Here is a 13,614-nt window from a genome sequence, read left to right as displayed (position 1 = left end):
TGGAGCGCTATAGCCAAAGACACAGCGTCCTGCAAAAAGCAGACAGTGAGTATATGTTTTAAAGGCCGGCCCGAGGTCTGGAATCCTGGCGGTTTCCTAATCACATCCACACTTTTTCTCCCTCTGCTACACCACTCTTATGCTACCCACTGCCCCGTGTTGCTAAAGGGTAGTGGTGGTCTTTAAAAAAATCCTCCTCACTCCGGAAGCACATCACAGCCCCATAAGATGCTGTCTCTGGTCCCTCTCTCCATCCTGTTCTTGGAAGAGTGGCTCACTTTCTCTGTCTTGATAATGTAACAAGATGCTCTGAAACGAACTAGCAGCTTGAGGTGGGCGTAAAAGCCCAGGAAAAGGAATGCAGGGGAAATGCGACAGAATGGCATGAAACCCAAAGCAAATGGTAGAAATGAGCAACACATGGCGAATGCGGAACAGAGAGAAAAGCAGAAAAATCACAACCACATCTGACATCTCTTGAAATGGCGAGAAACAGAGGAAACAACACATGTGGTTCTCTTCAAGTCAGAAAGATTCCTCTTCACCATTCCATGATGGTGTGAAGGAGACCCTTTGGAAGACTTGAACCCTTTTCAAGTGGTTCTACCAGGGCTTTTATTTCTTCCTCTTTGGCCAGTAAGTTCAGACACTCAGAGAAACGCTTAGCCTTTTGCACCTTTCCCAGGCACAGAATAATAGACTAAATCGATGCTTTCCAAAGTCCGTGTCAGAGAAAATAATTTGAGATGTGAGGAGAGAAAATCTAGAACTTCTTATTTTTATCTTACTCTTTTAGATTTATTTCTTACGTATATGTTTTAGAAATAGTAGAGTGGTGTATGATTACAGTGTATAAATAAGTGAAAATATATTGGCAGGGTTAAGTGATTGGTTTTTCTGTTTGTTGCCCCTTTTGGGGGGCACATGATCCATGTGCAAACCATCAGGGTAGTTACCAGGGTTACTAGTTGGGGTTGGGGACAAGAAGAATGCTCTAGAATATGTGTTTCCTTATAGAAACAGGCGAGTTACCTGGATGGTCTGTTTCCTTCGAGCCTACGGGATAGCCTGTCAGGTCCTCTTAGAGCCTCAAATGCTCCAAATCTGTAGTCAGAGCCCAGAGAAAAGGAAGTTCCCCAAGAATCGTTTGGACAAGAGACGGCCACATTTATGTGGCCTGTAATCAGTTGCAGAGCTGCACTCACAGGTGGCAGAACACGGTCAGAAGTCACCCTCAGGGACCCTCACCCTCATAGGCCTGACTCCTTCACTGCCCTTCCCCCAATGTTGCTGTCACTGTTGGGGGTGCAGGGTGTTTGTGCCGGGTTGTCTCACCCCCCAGCACCCTCCTCCAGGCCACGGTGTGCGAGGGTGCTGCGGTGATGTGAGCCTTGCCCGTGACAGCGCTCCCCACACCAAGAGAGCCATAAAGATGACACATAATCGCTACAGCCAGACTAGAGCCAGGAGCGCTGTGCTGCGCTTGGGTGCTTTTTACCTTTCTTGCAGCCATCAGCTTTTCTTTCCTCTTTTTCCAGACTTCAACTCCAGCCCAGCTCAGCCTCAGAAATCCCATTAGTGTTGGAGAAGCAGATGGCACAGGGGCGCCCTTCACTTGGGTCGTCAGCCGTGTCTCCACAGCTCAGGGACTCACCCTCCCACCCCACCACCCAGGCTCTGTCTCTGGGGAGTATCCTCCCCATTCCTTCCTCATCTGCTAGACCTCTGCCCCTAGGCAGCCTGTTCCTAAACGATGCGTCTCTTGTAGAGATGTGCTCTGGTGAGAACAGAAAGACTCTCCTCACCTCGCTGCAGACAGCTGTGTAGCAGGACCCCTCACCTCCAGCTGCGAGCGCTTCTCGTCAGTAGCTTATGGACAGCCTCGGGCTCCCTTTTTCCCGGTTTCCTCTCCAGCCGTGTTTATCACACAGCTCCATCTTAACGGTGATCTTTCTAGATGTTAGACACAGATAGAGCTCTTGTGTAAGAACACACCATCAGCAACAAATGGAAGATATTACGCGTTCAGGTCGTCAGTTGCCCCGTTTCTGTCTTACTGAAATAGGAGATGGACCACATCTGTTTGAAATCAGTGGAGTGAAATAATAGCTGGTGAGTAGAGTCCTGAAGGAAGTGGGCCATGATGGGATCCAGGGTCTCCTTCTATTGGAAGGACTTTGCCCACAGCTCCCAGTGGGGCTTATAGAACTCGGGCTCTCAAGAATGTTTTGTGTCTCCGGCAGAAAAGTAGTGATGGAAGCTGTTCGCGTAAAGAGGTCACTTCTCTCAGAGAGCTTGGTTTAGAGGAGTCAGAGGATGTGTGGCAGGAAGGGCCCATCACCCCTCGTGCTGAGTGCTCAACCTCTTCCCAGTTGTGAGCTTTTGGGAGGTTCCCTTTCAGGGAAAGCACTGATAGCAAGTATCTCAGGGATGGCATGGTCTTGTTCTTTTTTTTCTTGCCTTTTAAAAAAATTTTTATTGGAGTATAGTTGATTTACAGTGTTAGTTTCTGCTGTACAGCAAAGTGAATCAGTTATACATATACATATATCCACTGTTTTTTAGATTATTTTCCCATATAGGTGATTACAGAGTACTGAGTAGAGTTCCCGGTGCTATACGGCAGGCCCTTATTAGTTATCTATTTTATATATAGTAGTGTGTATACGTCAGTCCCAATTTATCCCTCCCCCCCACCCCGCTTCCCCCCCTGGTGACCATAAGTTTCTTTTCTACATCTGTAACTCTATTTCTGTTTTGTAAATAAGTTCATTTGTAGCTTTTTTTTTTTTTTTTTTTGCGGTACGCGGGCCTCTCACTGTTGTGGTCTCTCCCGCTGCGGAGCGCAGGCTCCGGACGCGCAGGCCCAGCGGCCATGGCTCACGGGCCCAGCCGCTCCGCGGCATGTGGGATCCTCCCGGACCGGGGCACGAACCCGTGTCCCTCGCATCAGCAGGCGGACTCTCAACCACTGCGCCACCAGGGAAGCCCTGTAGCATTTTTTTAGATTCCACATTCAAGCGATATCATATGATGTTTGTCTTTCTCTGTCTGACTGAACTTCACTCAGTATGACAATCTCTAGGTCCATCCATGTTGCTGCAGATGGCATTATTTCATTCTTTCTTATGGCTGAGATATTCCATTGTATATATGTACCACATCTTCTTTATCTACTCTCTGTCAATGAACATTTAGGTTGCTTCCATGTCTTGACTGTTGTAAATAGTGCTGCAATGAACATTGGGGTGCATGTATCGTTTTGAATTCTGGTTTTCTCTGGATATATGCCCAGGAGTGGGATTGCAGGATCATATGGTAGCTCTATTTTTAGTTTTTTGAGGAACCTCCCTACTATTCTCCACAGTGGCTGTACCAATTTACATTCCCACCAACAGTGCAGGAGGGTTCCCTTTTCTCCACACCCTCTGTAGCATTTATTGTTTGTAGATTCTCTGATGATGGCCATTCTGACCGGTATGAAGTGATACCTCATTGTAGTTTTGATTTACGTTTCTCTAATAATTAGTGATGTTGAACACCTTTTCATATGCTTTTTGGCTATCGGCATGGTCTTGTTCTGAAGTGGATGTGTTTTGTGAGTGAAGGATTCAGGAAACAGCCAAGGAAGATGTGATCTTTTCTCAAGATCCTCTGTACTCTCCAGCCTTTGTCAGCGAGGGAGTTACTGGCATGGGTGGGGCCACCCCCACACGTCACAAGACACTTAGCAACACTGCTCTACCCATTAAATGCCAGGAGCTCTCGCCATCACCCTGACACCTGAAACACGGCTCCCACATTTCCAAATCCTCCCTGAGGAGAGGTGAGGGAAGAGGGTGAGCCCAGGGGACAGAGGAGCAGCCTTCTTTCTGTAGACTGGGGGCAGCCAACCCATTATTTCACTCAGAATCCTGACTAAATTGTCCAACACGTTTTTTAAAATTAATTAATTTATTTATTTAGTTTTGGCTGCATTGGGTCTTTGTTGCTGCACGTGGCTTCCTCTAGTTGTGGCGAGCGGGGGCTACTCTTCGTTGTGGTGCACTGGCTTCTCACTGCGGTGGCTTCTCTTGTTGCGGAACATGGGCTCTAGATGCGTGGGCTTCAGTAGTTGTGGCTCACAGGCTCAGTAGTTGTGGCTCGCTGGCTCTAGAGCACAGGCTCAGTAGTTGTGGCTCACAGGCTTCGTTGCTCCGCGGCATGTGGGATCTTCCCAGACCAGGGATTGAGCCCGTGTCCCCTGCATGGGCAGGCGGATTCTTAACCACTGCGCCACCAGGGAAGTCCCAGTTCAACACATTTTGGAAAGAGAAGAAACGTTGGTCCCCAAAGGAGGCGCCTGACCCTGGTCCAGTACGTTGTCACGTGTTAACCCAACTACACCGGCCATTTATGCATCTGTGTCACCGAATAGTCACAGTGCAGTGAGACTTATACGTTTTAGGTCTAGAACTAGATTTACAAGTCAGTAAACTGTAGTGCGAGCCTGTGTGTTTATGATGATCCATGTGTGGGACACAGACAGTTTGAAAATTGGCCCAAATGCAGAGAACATTTTCACTATCAACAACACTACCAACAAAGAATTACTTTTTAAGAACACATTTCTTTTTTTTTTAATTTTACACCGACCATCCCCCCTCTGCTAAACAATCGAGATTGCTTGTTTGTTGAACTTAGTTGGCAATGACTTTATAATGAAAACAAAACCTATTTTGAAATTTTCAGTCTGAGATTTTCATTAATTTGAGGTCATGAATTTTTTTTTGGAATTGTCAATCCCAATCTCCCAGTTCATCCCATCACCACCACCACCCACCCCCTGCCACTTTCCCCCCGTTGGTGTCCATACGTTTGTTCTCTACATCGGTGTCTCTATTTCTGCCCTGCAAACCTGTTCATCTGTACCATTTTTCTAGGTTCCACATATATGCGTTAATATACGACATTTGTTTTTCTCTTTCTGACGAGAAGTCATGAATTTTAAGCTCTGTTATAAAAACCTTTTAATGCTTTCCTCTGTATTTAGACATTTTCTCATCTGCCCCCTTGCATGTTGCTGTACGGAGGTTGAGTACATAGATTTGTCGTCAATTAAATATTAAAGCGTTATAGACTGTTTTTATTTCCTTCGGTTTGTTCTCCCTCTTCCAGCACCTACTAGCCTCATGCACAGGCTTTAAAGGGAGGCAGGTTTAGAGAATTTTAATGCAGAGAGTTTACGGGAATGGGGCGAGTGGAGCCGCACTGACCCCGTATCACACCTTTGCCACACAATCGCAGGCTTCTGTTGAAACTATTCTGGAAGATATCTATTCTCCCCAGAAGCTGTCCTGCATTGTCAGTGAAAAGGTATTAGGTGCAGGTGTCAAACATGACTAATGAGGCATGAGGAGTCGACAGCAAAATAACAGAGATTAGAGGTACAGAGGACTTGTGACTGAAGTGTGAATAGCAGTGTAGATGTGTGACTGACACAAAAAAGAGGGAGACAGCCTCGGAGGAGCAGTGCCTATCACGTTTGTGCGAAGGACGGGCAATTTCAATTATTGGGTTGATATCTCCTCATACGCTGTGGCGGGTGAGGAAAAAAAATCTCAATTGTTTTTTCTCTTTAAACGATGAGCTTCCTGCACGTGTTCAGACTTGGCAACAAAATTCCCAAAATCTTCTAGGACAAGCCAGAGTCACCTTCTGCTGTTTTTCAGATTCACACAACTTGTTTTATTGTCAGACAGGACGGGACGTGTTTTGCTCATTAACTTTCCTTGTCATCAGAACATCGTGGTAATAGTGCTGTGTCCACGGGTGTACACTTCCCTCCAAGCTAATCAAGTTGTATACATTAATTGCGCACAGCTTTACGTGTGAAAGAGAGACAGTGCAGTGTTCTCTTACTCAGGGGCCCACAAGGGCTCTGATTGGTGTATCGTGCCTTCCTGAAGCCTGTATTCTAAATGGAGGAGACCAAGAAAACAAATCAAGAAGAGTACCATTAGGTGTGTCAAAGGCGACACCTGAGCAGAACGACACACTGCAGCAGTTGGGAGATTCCAAGGGAGCTGCCAGGGCCCGAGGCTCAAACTCCAGTGAATCATGTGACTTCGGGGCGGGGAGGGGGGGGGGTTTTCTCTAGTGGCTCTGCAGAGCCTGACTGGGCCTTCATCCTGTCGGTGCTGAGTGACAATCATGGTATTTTTATTTGTTCATTAGCCTCAGGCGAGACTACCAAAGAGATGAATTTTAAGAACTGCCTTGTTGGATAAGAAGCAGGCGTCTAGGCAAGAAGGAAGAGAGAAGCAGAAGCAAAATGAAACCAGGTGGGGGATGCTTTCCTCCCCCGCTCCTTTTGCCAGTTCTCCCAGAGCAGAGACGGAGATGAAGTCAACGTGAAGAATGTTGATCCTCTTAAAAGCGGCTCCAAACGATAGACCCAGGACAGGTTTCTAAACAGCTGTGATTCAGATTAGAGGCAGGGACTTGATGTATTGCCCCCATTAGAAAGCGTCCTAATGGAAAGGGCCTGCACTTCTCTGGGTCCCATCTGAATTAAACAATTGGAGTATTTTAAATCAAGGGTCATAAGTGTCAACAAGATGAAGAACTTTGCCTCTTGATTAAAAGAGGCCTGTAAGTTACTTAGGAAGTTCTTGTTGGCACGAGCTGCACCGTGGTGGCTTTTCTGAAGCACTGTTTGTGTTTTGGGGTTTTTTTGTAACTTGATTGAAGTATAGTTGATTTACAATGTTGTGTTTAATTTCTGCTGTATAAAGCATCACGACACCCAGGGTAAGTCCAGCTGTTGTCCCGAGGAGAGATCAGGAACCTGAGACCAAAAATGCAGCTGGAGAATTTAAATCACACACTCTTGGGAAGAATTGAACCCACGGACCATGGGTTTTGGGAGCAGCAGTGCCTCTCAGATTTCTCTGCCAAATTATCCCCATGGCGGTGATCACATCACATCATCCCGAGCAGGCTGGGATGGGAACCCAAGTGGTCCACTTGCATTTCCACGTTTGTGTTTGCCTCCGTGTCAGTAATGTCTCAGTTACCTATCAGGTTAATTGCCAACCCCTCCTTCCCAGTCTTAAAGTCAAGCTCCAGGACCAGACACTGTCCCTGAAATTGGTGTCCCTCCAGGCATAGCGCCTTGCACCCAGTTTGTGAAGCACCGGCACAGCAGGCGCCCCCAGAGCCCCACGTGCAGTCTCGCATCCAGCAGCGTCCCTTGAGTGTCCTTTCACCCCTGGGCCTGAAGATAGTGCTGACGTCACAGTCCTAGCGGAAGGCTGCAGACTTTCCAAGAATAAAAGGAGAACAGGAGGGGGTGCGCAGGGGGAGAGCAGAGCCTCAGCAGCAGTAGTGAGGGCGACAGCGTCTGGAGCAAGAGGCAGCAGATGTCTCTAGGTAGATGCCCTTATGGCAACTCTTCTGGAGAGAGGAAAATCCCAGTAATAATAACAGGGTTACAACAAATGAAAATTGGAAAATAAACAGATGGAACATGCCTCATAGTTTAGCTTTTATCATCAGTAATTCTGAATCTGCAAGTGAATATGGCTAACTGTAGTTGAAACCATCTGCCTTTCACTTTAAGATCCTGTGTGGAATCCTGTTCTCCACCCAGGGGAGAGTGGGAGGAGGCGGGAGAGGGAGGAAGAGGGGGAGAGAATCATTATTCTCAGCTGTCCTGTCAAAACAAACATGGGATCGCACCTCGTGGAAGGGTCAAGTGCAGATGGACACCATCCATCTCTAGAGACTGGAGTCAGCAGACGTCACCCACTCTGCTCTTTCCGGGCTCGGGAGGACCCCTTCTGGCTGCCCTTCTGATTTCATGTGTAAGCACCTTAAAGGCAGGCTCCCTGTTTCTTCTCACAGTCTGGGATGGGCATCCGGTGTTTAATCTATACGGGGAGGATTAACTCAACTCAATGCACGGTCCTCCCAGACCCTGCTGCATTCCTCTCTGTCTTTCAAATATTTTGGAGGCTTAGCTGTGGTCCCAAACTGTGCTGTGGGTATGGAATGCCACGAGAGGATGGGAAAGAGATCTTCCTGCCACAGGGAGTTAGAATCTGGTGAAACTGGAATCTCCAAGACAGGAGGCTGCTGATTCTGGGTGATTCCCAACCCAAATCAAACCTTGTCTTAATCACCCACTTTTTGAAAATTAACTTTTTATTCAGAAGGCAGTTATTATCACAGCCTTCAGGAAATACATTTAAATGGCAGGTTACCCACAAACTCAACTTTAGCCTGTTGTACCTCACGTGCCCCCTTTCCGTAGACTAACCTGAGAAGCAGAATGAAGCTTTTATCACTTAGCAAATTGTTTCATCAAGAATACTATATGTGGGCTTCCCTGGTGGCGCAGTGGTTGAGAGTCCGCCTGCCGATGCAGGGGACACGGGTTCGTGCCCCGGTCCGGGACGATCCCACATGCCGCGGAACAGCTGGGCTCGTGAGCCATGGCCGCTGAGCCTGTGCGTCTGGAGCCTGTGCTCCGCAGCGGGAGAGGCCACAACAGTGAGAGGCCCGCGTACCGCAAAAAAAAAAAAAAAAAAAAAAACTAAAACATAAAAACTAACCAAAAATATCTAAGGGGGGTTTCTGAGAAGTATGTGTGTGTATGCACACGGGCCCGTGTGTCCCCAAATACCAAGGTATTCCAAAAACTTTTAATTTTTTAAGTGTTGACTACTGTTTGTTCATACCCCAGAGGTGTTAACAAGCAGTGGATTGCTGGTGACAATCACACTGTCTCCAGCACTTGCAGCAGAAGGCTTGATTTAATCGAAGAGCTGTCATTTATTATTCTGTTGTGCAGTTCCAGGGGGGTAGCTAACTGATCAAGCTCTGACTCCTGGGAGCAGAGGGCTTTTTTGTTGTTGTTGTTATGTCTAAATCCTCAATACAAATTGCAGTATTTCTGGGCTCCCAGCGGGACCCATTAGAGCCTGTGGGGCATTAACGATCATTAATAGTGCTGTCAGAGAGAAAGGGGATGGGGGGAGGGAAGGCAAGAAAGGGAGGAAGACGGGAGGGAGAGGAGGGGGGGTGCAGAAGAGTAGCCAGGGAGTTGTGTAGCTTTTGCAGAAATGGAAAATTAATACATCTGCTTTGTTCATAGTACCCAATGTTTGATGTGAGTTAGCAGGCATCTTTAATTAGGTGGGTTAGTACCAGCCAAGTATTTACTTCCCTGTATTGAGATCCTTCCTGTGGCTCAAATCCCACTTGCCCTTCCTCATCCTTTTCCCTACCTCCCCCATGTCTTCCTCTCCCCAAGTCAGCCTTAAATCTCCAACTCCAAAAATGAAACAGAAGGGGACTGAGGAGTGGGGAGAGTGATTCCCCTCAAAACAGCACGTGCACACACACACGCACGTTACAGCTGTAATTTACTACCTTGCCTGTGATATCCCATTAACTGTGATTCCTTTTAAAGTGTTTAAATGTATAGTAATCAGGTAGAAATGTTTTAATCACTTACTAACAAGCTTACTTACCAGGGCTGTGAAGAGAGGCTTAGGTATTAATTAGGATAACATGCTAATGTTTGCATTTTAGGTCTGCTACTATTGTGAGCCAGAGGACCCCGACCTGGGGTCCTGTTCAGAACTAAAGCCTTTTTCAAGAATCTTCCTTCTCTCACAATCCCATGTCTATACCAGACTGACTCACCTTTGCTTCCTTAAGGTTGTATGTTTTCCTCCTTTCTCTTCATTTTCCCTTTGAATCTCAGATTCTTGAATTCTAATCTTCTATCATATTCCCAAACCACAGAGAGGAATTTTTCTGAACTAATGATAGGTATGCATTCCGTGTCCCTTCCTTTCTTCACCCCAGCACTGCGTGCCCGTGAGGCACCAGACACTGTACTTGACACAGGGACTGCAGTGGAGAGAAGGAGAACCAGGGCATTCTTCCTGCCCTCCTGGAGCTTCTGCTGTGGCGGGAGAGGAACCCCAGAGTCGTGTAGCGTCACAGCAGTGGTGCACAGCGGAGACGCAGGGGCTGTGAGGAACTGCAAGGCACTCTGACCCAGGGAAGGTTGGGGGAGATTCCCTCCAGAAGCTCCAGGTGAGCGGGATAAAGGGAAAGCAGGTTAGCAGTTACTTTGTTCTGCTCCGTGAGCTGTTTTTCCATGAACGAATTCAGCGGCGCCTCACACCAAGCCGAGAGCGTAAGAAGGATTCTCCGGTTTACAGATGAGGACACTAAGGTTTAGAGGAAATGAGCTGCCTGTCGTAGCCGGTGTAAAGCCCGCAGCACAGCTCCTGGCTAAGTGACCCCGGGGCTGAGAGCGTGACCCTTGGAAGGTAACTCTTCCATTTGCTCTTTCTCACCTCTTTTGGCATCTTTGAGCCCAGATAAGCCAGGCCATTTAGCTCTCATGCCGGCCTCAGAGTGGGGTGTGTGCTGCACCCGTGGCAGGGACAAACACCTGGCTTGCTGGGGCTTCCCAGGTTAGGCAAGACAGATACTAGAGACGTGAGTAGGATCCTCAGTCCATGGTCTCCAGTGTGGAAGAAATACGACATTTCTTTGCCTCCTTAAATTTTCTGCTGGCGACAGCACTCCTGAAGGGAACTTGCACTTAGAGTAACTCCTGGTGCTCCATTTATCCTCAGAGTTGTGTCCGGGGCCGGTGTCCTACCACTTGCCAAAGGATTTTGAAGTCTGGAAGTCCTCTGCGCTCTGTGTCCCCCAGCTCACTGTCAGGACACTGCTCACCCCAATCTGGGAGCCGGGGATGGCTTTTATTCCTAGGGTCTTGCTTCCTCCTGTGGGCTGCCCCCGAAAAAGGGCCTGAGTCCCTGGTGCTCTGAAAACAGCCTCTCCACCCCAGGTGAATCTTTTCTAGCCTTAGTGAAGCCCCTCCCCATCCCTCAGGCACTAGCATTCTGACCTCACACTTGATCTTCCGTGTTCAAATTGAGTTCGGTGGCCTTTAAACTCAGCGCCACAATGATTAGCAATGGAAGAAACCTAGCTTCCTTTTCCTCTAGAATAAAGTGTGGGGAAACACTTTCATTCCTTGTTTCCAGTAACACAGTGGTTCTCAAAGTGTGGTCCAGGTATTCAGGGGGCAGGAATCCTTAAGACCCTTTCAGGAATTCCACAAGGCCCAAACTACTTTCGTTGTAATATGGCGTTATTTGCCTTTTGCACCTACCCTCATTCTCTCACATGTAGAGACATTCTCTTTTCATGTATGGTAGAGTTTTCCAGACACATGATTGCAACAAATTGAATGCAAAAGCAGATGTGAGAATCCAGGTGTCTTCTACTAAAACAGACATAAGATTTGCAAAAATGTAAAATAATGCTACTCTTTTCACTAATTTTTTCATTCTGGAAAATATAGTTATTTTTAATAAAAATACTATTTTTATTAAAATATGTTTTTGTTAAAGGGTGATAGGTGTGTTATTTTTTAATGAATTAATAGACATTTTACAATCTTTTCAGTTTTAATTTTTAATAAGATACCTATCAGTAGATATAACACACATAAACAGTAGCTTTCTAGAAGCCCTCAAAAAAGATTATAAAGGGGTCCTGAGGCCAAAACACAGAAAGGGAAGAAAAACCAAAACCGTCAAATTTCTGTATAAAACCAGCCTTGACACATTGACAATTTCCAATTTGGATTGTGTCATCCAACGAGAGGAGGAGTTACTTGGACACTTTTGCCTTTTTCCTTTTCTCTTCTTCAAATCTGAAGAGTCCATCAGAAAATAGCCCCCTTATGGGAACATATGTTTATGTATGACTGATTCACTTTGTTATAAAGCAGAAACTAACACACCATTGTAAAGCAATTATACCCCAATAAAGATGTAAAAATAAATAAATAAATAAATAAATAAATAAAAAAAAAAGAAAATAGCCCCCTAAACCCAGGTAATCACACACCCCAGTTTCCCCGGCACAGTCCCAGCTCACGTGTGTCTTTCATGCCAGCATAATAAGAGGCTCCCCCTTTGACTCTCAAAGGGCCCCAGTTTGGTCGATAAATTTTACGTCAGCCTACCTGAACCCCCTCAACTTCACGAGCTTATAAATGACAAAGTCACCTACCAATCTTTCTGTAATTCAGAGAGTTAAGAAGGAGCTCCATTTGGATCGATGGGCAGGATGTGGCAGGCGGCGTGTGCTTCTGTGTGACCTTCCTCTTCCAGCTCTGAGTGTGGGGCTCCACGGTCTTCTCAGCTGGCCGCTGGGCAGTCAGGTCTTCCCCTTCAAGGCAGCGGTGAAACAGTGGGCCACGTGCTCAGAGAGCTCGTCAGCAGCTAGCAGTTCAGATGACCCACATATCCATTTGATATTGGCGGCACAGAGGCGTTTGCAGGGCTTTTTCTGGACATTGCTAAGCCTGCTGAGTCTAAGATTTCAAATGCTGTTTTGAGCTACTTGATTCAGAGGTGAAGCCAGACCACTTGGAGAGAAGTGTGAAATTCTTTGGAGATCAGGGTCTGAAGCAGCCCACGAATAGCCTTCTTTCCTTCCCCCTCCTCAGTGGGAAAATGTCCATTGCTTCTCATGATGTTAGCTGTCAAGATTTGGGGTGTACTTGAAATGCACCCCCCCCCAACAGAAGGCCGAGATCTTTGTTAAACAGGAAACTTCTCTCTCTCAGGTTCTGGGCCCAGGAGCACGGAAATTGGAATTCTTTTTAATTGACCATATGGTTAGTTCTGTGGCTTTGTGAAGCTGTAAATCAGTGGAGGTGTAACCCAGCACAAATGTCACCAGAGGAAATAATTTCCTTTGGCTTTTCCTCTTGTTACGTTCCAAAACTCACTTTTTTAAAACAAATTTAACCCATGCAGCTTTTGCTATATTATAGACATCGGTGGGAGGTAAGGGAGGCCACACAGCCTTGGACAAGTGAGCAGGGATCTATCAGGTGGATCCCGCAGTTTCAGCCACATTCTGAGAGCTCGCAATTTGGCTTTTGCTGGTGCCGGCAGTTACAGAAGAGGCCTACTCAGCTTTAAGCACTCAAGTGTTGATGGACAAAGTGCTAGTTTAACAGATCTGTGTAATGGGGAACAGGTGAATAAATACAGAATTAGTGCGCCCTTCACAGTAACAGCCTTATTATCACATGTTATGTGGGGTTTTTGCCTCCATTTGACAACTTGGGTCGTATAAAAAATTTTAAGTAACGCAACGTGGAGGAAACCCTTCATAACAAAGAATTGAAACAATTAATCAAGATTTATAAAATCTCTGGGCGGCTGTGATCTGTCAACCAAAGTGGCTATTTCTGATCAGGTCCACAGCCTCCTAAATGAATAAATGGAGAAACGGCCCCAGAAGCCACAGCCTCCATAAGAGGCACAATTGTTCTCCATAACTGGAGACAGCAAAAGCCTGGGTCCAAGGAGCATTCCATTATGAGAGGGAGGATGGAATACAGGGACAGTTTTGAGTCTGCCCAGCCTGGAAGGCATGTTATTTATCCTCCCACCCTCAACACGATGCCCACACCCAAAGCCAGCCACACGATGAAGCTTACTCCGCTTGTAAATGGTTGCTGTAATCCACCTTTTGCTTTTAGGGGAGTGTTTTAGTCCTGGCCTAACGCCCTTA

General features: G+C 46.7%; 1 protein-coding gene across 3 annotated transcripts in view; it reads left to right on the top strand.

The window, feature by feature from the left end:
* AUTS2 (activator of transcription and developmental regulator AUTS2) overlaps window positions 1-13,614 on the top strand; it is a 1,123,105-nt gene that overhangs the window by 858,114 nt on the left and 251,377 nt on the right. The gene's annotated exons all lie outside the window — the stretch shown is intronic.

Source organism: Lagenorhynchus albirostris, chromosome 15, assembly GCF_949774975.1.
Source record: "Lagenorhynchus albirostris chromosome 15, mLagAlb1.1, whole genome shotgun sequence".
Lineage (NCBI taxonomy): Eukaryota > Metazoa > Chordata > Mammalia > Artiodactyla > Delphinidae > Lagenorhynchus > Lagenorhynchus albirostris.
This window is presented reverse-complemented; position numbering and strand designations above follow the sequence as displayed.